Source organism: Hippichthys cyanospilos, chromosome 13 (assembly GCF_059441005.1).
Source record: "Hippichthys cyanospilos isolate Australia breed blue-spotted pipefish chromosome 13, RoL_Hcya_1.0, whole genome shotgun sequence".
Classification (NCBI taxonomy): domain Eukaryota; kingdom Metazoa; phylum Chordata; class Actinopteri; order Syngnathiformes; family Syngnathidae; genus Hippichthys; species Hippichthys cyanospilos.
The window spans coordinates 889,086-898,151 of NC_142381.1; the positions used below are offsets into that span (position 1 = coordinate 889,086).

Consider the following 9,066-nt stretch of genomic DNA (forward strand, 5'->3'; position numbering starts at 1 on the left):
GTCGTGGCAGAACGGAATTTCAAAAGGCTTTTTCGGACGGGCGCCGGGGGGTCCTCGGACATTTCGTGGCCGACTCTGCGAAGGCAAAGAGCGGGGTTGCCGTATTTCCCGCAGTATAAGACGCATGGGATAATAAGGCGCGTTTTCAATGAATGGTCCATTTTAAAAGGGGTTTCACATCAGGACGCACCGCATTATAAGGCTCATAGAATAGAAGCTCCAGTTGTGACTGGCCTTGCGTTATGCATCCACGAGATGGGGAGTGGAAAGTATTACACATTACATTCAAAGACTGTTTAGAGCTGGGGTGTCAAACTCGTACGGAGGAAAGTATAATATAGTAAAAAAAAAACATTCATAACTGAAATGCAGGGGTAAAAGGGGAAGAATTTACGTCGTTTTCATATGTGCCCAGAGCAGTAGGGGATCTGTAACTGAGGAGACATCTTGAGCAAAAACAATCAAAAACCTCTTGTCTTCCTTCTTTGTGTGTTATTGACTAAACGTTCAAGGCAGCACATTTGAACGATTATCAGAAATTAGCGATTGACGATCTGTTCATTGTCGACGCATCAATCAACATTTTTAAAGGAGCAGACGTTAGTATGGATTGAGGAGAAAACAGGAAAGCGACCATATTGGGGCGTTGAAAGTTTTTGCCTGACAGCAATGAAAATGTAGCGCTTGCACAAAAACGCTGAGGCAGGAAAGCGGGAGCTTTGACTGTGCCACCGGGACAAAACGCGGACGGACGGACGGACGGACGGACGGATGGATGCCTGAATATTTCAAAATGGCTCCAAAGGTGAACGATCGCTAAGGGCTTTCAGGCGGCGCCAAATGAAAATGTAAATGATTTTTGCCACACGATTGGGCTCCCCGGTCAATTGTCAAGCTGCCCCTGCCAAGTAAACAAGTCAATAAAAGCGGGCAAATGAGAAGGCGGGAAGGCGCCACCTGTCGCCAATACGCGCGCAACCGATGCGTCGCAGCCGCGCGAGTTGCTCCTTTTTTTTTTTTATGAGCTATTTGTTACAAGCGCGCAGCGGTACGGCAAAAGCTTTTCACAGCGGGAAAGGAGCGGCGTTCAAGGACACGGCTCATTTCGGAGAGATTCATCGGCTCTTAATTGCAAGCGGGAGCTTGAATTGCACCTACGCGGCCGCCCAAATCTCTGCCTTTTTTTTCCCTCATATTTGAATGACAAAAATTCACGTGAATGACAAATAATAAATGGCCAATAAAAATAACACAAAATAAAATAAATTGTGGAAAAAAGAATATTATTCAATTCATATAAGGATACTTTTACATTTCAAGTCAGCATAGGTTATCTTTGAACAGGTGCATTTTGAAATGTATTTTGATACAAATAAATGAAGCCTTCAAATATCTATTTGCTGGGATTATTACTTTAACATGGAGTGAAATGGTCTGGAATAAGAGAAAAATGAGATGTTCGTCGCCCGGCCCGATATTGGACTTTGGACAAATAATGGTTTGATGGCGGTAATATATTGCCCTATGTTGACCTCGAGACCAGATAGAACCTTAAGCCTGAAAGAAAATATTCATTTTCTCTCACCCGTACCAAAGATGACCTTTTACGGCGGCACAAAAAAGAAGAGGAGGAGGCCGCGCGTTGCCTTTTTATGTTTGTTTGTGTGATAGCCCGCGAGCTTCCTCGGGGGGTCCGCACGGCGCCGAAAGCCACGTGGCCAAATAAGCCCCTGCCTGAAAAAGCAAAGTAGAATTTCGGGCAGGTGAGCGCACGTCCGCTGTGCCCAGCGTGCGCTCGCAGTCTTTTTTTTTTTTTTTTTCCATCCAAGATGAAATGTAAAGCGAAAACATGAAAGCGGCGGGCATGAAAGCAGCTGCGCCGCTTAATAAATAAAACTCTGCCCTATTAATATTCACACGGCGCAACTTTCATCCACATTGTATGAAAACACTTAGCAGGCTCGTCAATAGGGGCTGCCTCCAAGATTCCAGATATAGATTAGCATTTTTTTTTGACGCTGAAATGACTATAGGAAGAATCAATGGCTCCCTTATCCGCCGTCTATGATTGATGTAATGTAAAGCCGCTCCCGCTATAGCGCACTTCATCTTTTTCAAACCAGCGTTTTTACATGTCAACCGTTTTAGATTTGCCTTCACAATGACAAACAAGTTGTCAATCAAGTGACACTGGTATTTCAAAGCACCACTAATAAATTAAGGATAGCCCAATTGTGGGCGCAGATAATTGGCGGTGAAAGAGTTAATATAGAGCTTTGTGATCTTTTTAATTCCTCGCTTGAGGTATGATTTTTTTTTTTATTTGTTTGAGTTTGAATTTTTTTTAATTCGATGCTAGCCACCGCTATAGACGTGCGTTTTTTTTTCTTTTTTAAAAACGCTTCATTTTAGTTTTATTTCTGAGTTTTAGCAGTGCTTTTATTCCTTTTATAACTCACTGAATGCCGCTGACGGCTATGGACGTCCCAAACAATTGTGACGGATAATGCTCCTGATGCACACGTTTCATGCGTTCCGCAAACTATCAATTGAGCTGCTCACCCGACTTTCATACTTTGTCATAAATGTACTGAGAAATATGAATATTTTTCATTTGGGCAACAGTTTTTCTCCTCATCTTTTGGTACCGCAATGTATCTCGTTCTACCTTTTTTTTGTTTCTTCATATTTTATACTGCAAAAGCTTTACAGTTTCTAGTTAGCTTCTAAAAACGGCAAGCGAGCACATTTGTTTTCGGCATGCGGAAGGGGTGAAACCAGGAAGAAAAAAATTGTCTTCTTTTCGCCGATCTCTATTGGGCGACCATATCGCCGGTGATAAATGGCGGTTGGCTATATTTCCGGTGGGGAAAAATACTCCGTTTTAGCCTGTCCAATAACCCTTTTGTATTTAGCCCAAGGACATTTATTTTCTCCTCAGTCAGTATGACCAGTCAATTCCGTTTCAGACGTTACCTCTTTCAAATGAATCACGCCCGTAAGAACAAATTTACAAGCGGCAATTCATTTTCTTGACACGCTAAGAAAAAGCGGCACAATATTGTCCTTATCTCGCAAAGACATTTTGGTTGAAGGGAATTAAGACGAGAGAGTTGCGAGACGATAATAGCGAGCGTTTGCGGCCTACTGGGGGACCGGGGGGGGGGGGGGGCAGTCCGGCGTCCCTGCTCATATCACGGAAAACGCTCCAATGTCATCAGACGCGACAAACGAGGCAGAGCCTTGAATGCTAAACGTGGGCCGATATCGCGCGGGGGAGGGGCTAAGCCCACAGAAGGGGATTGTGGCATTTATTAATTAGGGCCGCCGGCTTTTAACACCGTCCGTAGAAAGCGATCTATTATTAAGACGATCCGCCGTCGCTCCGCCGCGTTAGCATTCATCGCGGCGGCCTTTGAGTATGGGATGGCAGGCGCCGAAGGGCGGCCCGGCGCGGCCGTGGCTTTAAAAGAGACGAGCCCCTCGACACGCAGCCCCGCCTCCACTCGACAGTTTGTTCCGACAAGCTTTTAACTCAGTTTACTATGTAATGGCGCAATGGTTAATGGACAGCTGATCAATTATTGTGAGGCTGGGCAAGACGCCATTAGTTCCGTCCCCATACGGCAGAAAAACATGAAGGCAGAACTTGTGATCTTCCCCTGCTAATGCATTAAAACTCTCTGCTTTTAGGGAGTTTTATCGTTAATCCCGAAGACATGTTTTTACCAACGTTTTTAAAGCCTTAATAACTGAATAACGTCAACGTCATAAAATACATCCCGATATGAAAACCGTTGTAAAATAGGCCATTCATTCAAGGTGCGCCTTAAAATCCGGTGTGCCTTATAGTGGAGAAAATACGGTAATTTAAAAATGTAGTTTCAATACTAATCGAATCAAAATTATATTCTTTTCAAGTCTGTCTATGAATTAAGTGCGACCGACTGATCCGATTTCTTTCTTGCCATTCCTTTTAGCGCAGCTCCACCTAGTGGATGCATTATGCAAGCCCAGTCACTACTGTAGCTTCTATTCAATGTGCCTTATAATACGGCGTGTCCTATATATGACAACACTTTGAAAATAGGTCATTCACGGAAGTTGCGCCTTAGAATCCGGTGCGCTTTATAGTGCGGAAAACAGTTTACAGTGAAAATCGGTTAACAGTCACTGTTAAGAAACATGGATTGTTTTTCCAGCCATTCCGGGTAAATGTGAAAGTACGGTATTCGTCATTTCTAATTGTAAACCAGATACAGAGCGCCCGTTACGACAGAATCAGCTACCGAGTAGCGCTACTTTGAAATAAGGACTGAAGTATTGGCCCAGTACCAATACTTGGTTCGCTCTTTAACGCAAAAGCCCAAAGTGGAGAACTCCTTCACTGTATTTTGCCAAAGCTCCCTCCCCAAAATGTGATGTAAGCAAACAGGACTAACTAGCATTTACATTCCAATCACACGGTGCAGATGTTCTTCCACGGCCCATTTGTGCGCCATAAATATTCATCGATATTCAGAAGAACCTTGTAACGCAGTCCCTGCGGGACGGGCGCGATTGCGCGGACTCGCTCTGAAGAAAAGAGGCTCGCTTACCTCAGCTTGGCAGGTTAGACATCCCTGAAAACCGCCAGCACTATCAAAAACAATCGATTAATCGGCGATGAGCACTTTTAAAATCGGTCGATTCCGTACTCCGCTCCAGCTATTCTATCCAGCAGCAACTGGATGGCGCTTGCAGATTTGAAATGTTCTATATTGCTACTAGGCCTGTGCCAAAAAATAAATAAATAAAATGATTCTCATCAGAATCGGGATTCTCATTTACTACGATTTAAAATCGATATCAAACGTCATTAAATCAAAATTGAAAATGAAACAGAAATCGATAAATGGAGAAAAAGCTTGTTTCAATGAAGGAAGGCGGTTTGAGTTGATGACCGTGTCCTTTCTCCATCCTTTGCCCGTTATGTTTTTGCGTTGTTGCAACAACAGTAAAAAAATGGAGGGCGGGGGGGCTTTGGTTGACATTGTAGGCCACGCCGGGTTCGTCGCTTGACTGCGTTGTTAGGATTCGCAGGCGGAGACCTTGGTGTTTTTCCCAAGCGCGCCGTCGGGGAGAACGTTGTGTTGCAAAGCGCCGAAAGCTAACGCGACGCCATCGAACTAATTGACATTTTGGCAGCAGGCAAAATTGGTTTTACGGGTGCGGCATCATAAAAACATTAGCAAAGGTCGCCCCTCAAGCTCATCCCAAATGAGATCATAAAATATAGAGAGGCGCTTTGCGCGCTTTGGCTAGGATTCCACCTGACTGCGTCGTCACTTGTTCGCAAAGCGCGGCGGGGAAATAAAACATTTAGGGAGCTCCTCGGCAAGCCTGTGTGAAAACTTTCCGCTACGGCGGCAACACTTGGGCGCCCATCGGCGCATCCCGAGTTCAAACGAGGACCCCGCTCCCCCCCGCGTCCCCCCCCCCCCCCCCCCGCCTCCGAGCCCCGACTTGAATCAGCCAAGCGGGCGTCATCTCCCCGGGGAGGCGCCTTTCCTTGCTGCCTTCTTTGAATTACATTTCCTCCCCCGCCGTCATTTTTTGACAAACAGCGACGACGCCGCACGAGCGGCGCGGCGGGGACCTGACACGCCTTTCTCTCGCACACGGCTCAACCTCCCAAATTTCAGGTGAACGTGCTGAAAAGTGCGCTTTCAAATACACCTTCTGGAAACCGAAAATGACTTGGGTTTTTTTTTAGGGTTTCATCAAGGCCGATAACAAGTCAGAGAAATTAATTGGTCTTTTCATTTAGGTTTTTATAATATATATTTTATATATATATATATATATATATGTATATATATATATATACACACACACACACATATATATATATATATTTTTTTTTTTTTGGGGGGGGGGGTTATGTGGGACTATGTACAAAAATGTAAAAAATGCGATAACAGCAAAAGTGACTCTGCTGTCTATTTATGTATTTATGAAATTTAAATATTTATTATGTCACAATGACAGTATTATGACTTTTGAAGACTTTTGCATAAAGGTACTCATGTGTATTACAATGCATTTTTAAGCTGAAAGTGGTGTTTTTCCTCCCAAATTTGCCAAAAACACCACGAGATCGGAGGAGAAAAGTCCGGAGCCAAAATGTTCACTTTCTGTTGGAAAATCTTTTCCCAAGTAGGCCGGACCAATAACAGCATGGTATACATATATGTATTTTTGAGCTGATTTTGAAAACCGGCCAGATTGTGTCGGTATTTTTCAAGCAGAGGGACCTGTTGCTGATATCCGGTCGTTATCTTCACACGCGTGATGCATGGCAAGAAGAGCACAATTAATCTCATGCGCAGAAACAGATTTATACAAGTTGCTAACGGTGGCGGGGAGGCAAAATGAAGATGAAAGCGAGACGCGAGAACATATTCCGGCAGGAAGGCGCAAGATGAAGCGCGATCCAGCGGCCCATATCAATGATTCAATTCTCCGGAGAGGCATCCGTCATCTCGGGGCGACGCGTGGCTACACAAAGCTTTTGACGTTATCAAGTTCCCGAGAAGGAGGCGGAGGAGGACGAGTTCTTCTTCACCGGGCGCCAGGTCACGTGTGACGGCGGAAAGACATACACAGCTCATTTTGGTCATTTTAGTCAGAAAAATTAGGGATCGGAAAAAAATATATATCTGAAAGTCAACATGAGTAGCAGCAAAGAACCATTATCTCTACATAATCGAGTAATTATCTGTGGTGCTCCCCAGGGGTCAATGCCGAGGCCTTAATTATTTATAGTGTACGTGAACATTTAGATATCGTGGCAAGAATTTTTTTTCACAAAGACTCTTTTTCTTTTTCTTAACAATAATGGCCATGCACTGCTGGAATGACTTGGGTATCAAACTCAAGGCCCCCCTGGCCTTGGCCAACCAAATCATTTCCGGCAGCCTGCCAAACCTATTCATGTAAATTCAAGTCAATTCAGAAATTTTAACTTGTCATGTATGAGAAATAATAAAGTAGAGATTTCGCATATTTTTTTTGGTTTGTTTTGTTACAGTAACAAAATAAACTCTCATAATTGACTTCTGTTTTCATAAGCAGCAGCAAAGAACGAGGATTGATCTACATTATCGTGGAATTATCTGTGGTGTACCCCAGGGGTCAATGCCGAGATCTTCATTATTCATGAAATAAACGTTTCAGAAGCTTTCCATATGAGAAGGCCGCAGGTAATGGCATTAAAATCGTGATGATGATGGTGATGAAAAAGAAGGAGAAGGGTTTTTTGATACGCTGCATTCAAGGCCCCCTTTGCTTATCGTTGCCAGAAGCGTGTTTCGAAAGTGCGGCTGCCTTCAAAGCCTTGATCGCATTCATCACCTGGCCGAGTAAAAACAATCAAGGATTACGCCAATTTTCACTTGTCTCGCGCCTTTGCAATCTTCCAATGCTTTGAATAAACTTTTCAATTGATGGCTGCCGCCACCGTCGCCGCCGCCGCCGCCGCCGCCGCTCTTTGGATTTAATTTGCTCACCTCGACAGTATTCATGACACAACTGCCGCGTTCAAGGTCGGGCTGATTTTTTATTTTATTTTTTTTTCATAATTGGTGAGAAAAGAGAAGCGCATGGCAGAAAATGATAGCGCATTACCTTGAAAAGACAACACGGGAGCAGTCGGAGAATAACTGTAATGTATAAGACGTGCCAAAAAGGAGACACAATACTTCTACTCAATAAGCCATTTGCAGAGAAATGAGAAAGCGTTCGCAGGCGACAGCAAAACTTTTCTTATGGATTCCACAAGATGGCGGAAAAGCATTGAACACAGAGATTATAAAGCATCAATAGCACGTCGCTAGCATGTACACAATCATGAACCGATTGTTACATGAACAGTGCTGTCGTTTGCCCGCATCCCAGACGCATCATTTTTGACAGGGAAGCATCCTTTCAAATCAACGCGCATCCATTGAACGCATCATTTTTTTTTTACATCAAAATATTAATCATCGTTCATTTAATCTTTTACTCAGCAAAACTTGCCCACTTATAACATTTTTTGACAACTTTCCCCACCAGGTTTGTTTTGATCTTGCAGACCACGTTGTCTCATTTTAAAAGGGCGCAGACACAGTAATATAAGTGTAACACGTAAACAAAGTGAGGTAAGGGGTTTACCCCTAGGCTGCCTGCCTAAGAAAGGGAGCAAGTACAAATAAATCTCTGGTAAAGTCAGCTGTGTTATTATTGTGAACGACAAGTAGTGAAGTGGACTAATAAAGTTTATTCACTCAATTCACATGTTTCTCCACTGCTTTGTGATGCTGTGATGGCTATCGTTACATTGTACTGCAAATATGTGGCAATATACCAGATAAACATCCAAGACAATCGAATTGAATTCCAGGAAGCACAAAGTCATAAATAAATAACCAAATAAACAAATATAATGCTTTGTAACATGCGCGTTGCTGTCCTTTGTACCGAGTAAAACCGTTTTAGTTTTTTGTGTGTAATGCCTTGCATTACAGTAATCACAGTGACCTTTGGCTATTGCTTTTGTTTGTTTGTATTGTTTTTTTCAGATTCCAGTGTTCTAGAAACAAGCAAACGCCTTCAATAATGTAACGACGAGTGATGACGTAAATCCGTTTGTGTGTCCAGCACGTTTCATGTGACATCATTTTTGAGTTAATAATGCAACGCTCCCGTTCGTATCATTTGCCACCAGTCACATTGGACGTCACGTCACACGCCGGGCATCCCCGTCGCGTTTACCACCCGAATAAATGAACCAACAACGGCTGCTTTAAAATGCGAGAAAGTAAGCGGAGTACAGCACAAAAAGAGAATAAATGAAGCATGGAGCATACCTGCTTGTTTGTCCTGTGCCTTCGGTACGATTCTGGTTGTTTCTGTCGCTCCTTCAGGGGGCAGACATGTTGGATTTGTACTTCGCTCGTCTAGTTACTGTAGTTGGTCTCTACACCGCCACTCGCAGGTGGGAAGAAGAACTGCAACGTCACCACCGCCGTTCGTTTCACGCGC

The 9,066-nt window shown here is 43.7% G+C and overlaps 1 protein-coding gene across 1 annotated transcript in view; it reads right to left on the bottom strand.

Annotated features, from left to right (window-relative positions):
- Positions 1-9,002, bottom strand: part of mrpl11 (mitochondrial ribosomal protein L11) — a 34,621-nt gene extending 25,619 nt beyond the window's left edge. Inside the window, exon 1 of the mRNA XM_088431183.1 lies at positions 8,892-9,002. The gene's annotated coding sequence lies outside the window, so the exon portion shown is untranslated. The remainder of the gene's footprint in view (positions 1-8,891) is intronic.
- Positions 9,003-9,066: the final 64 nt, after the last annotated feature.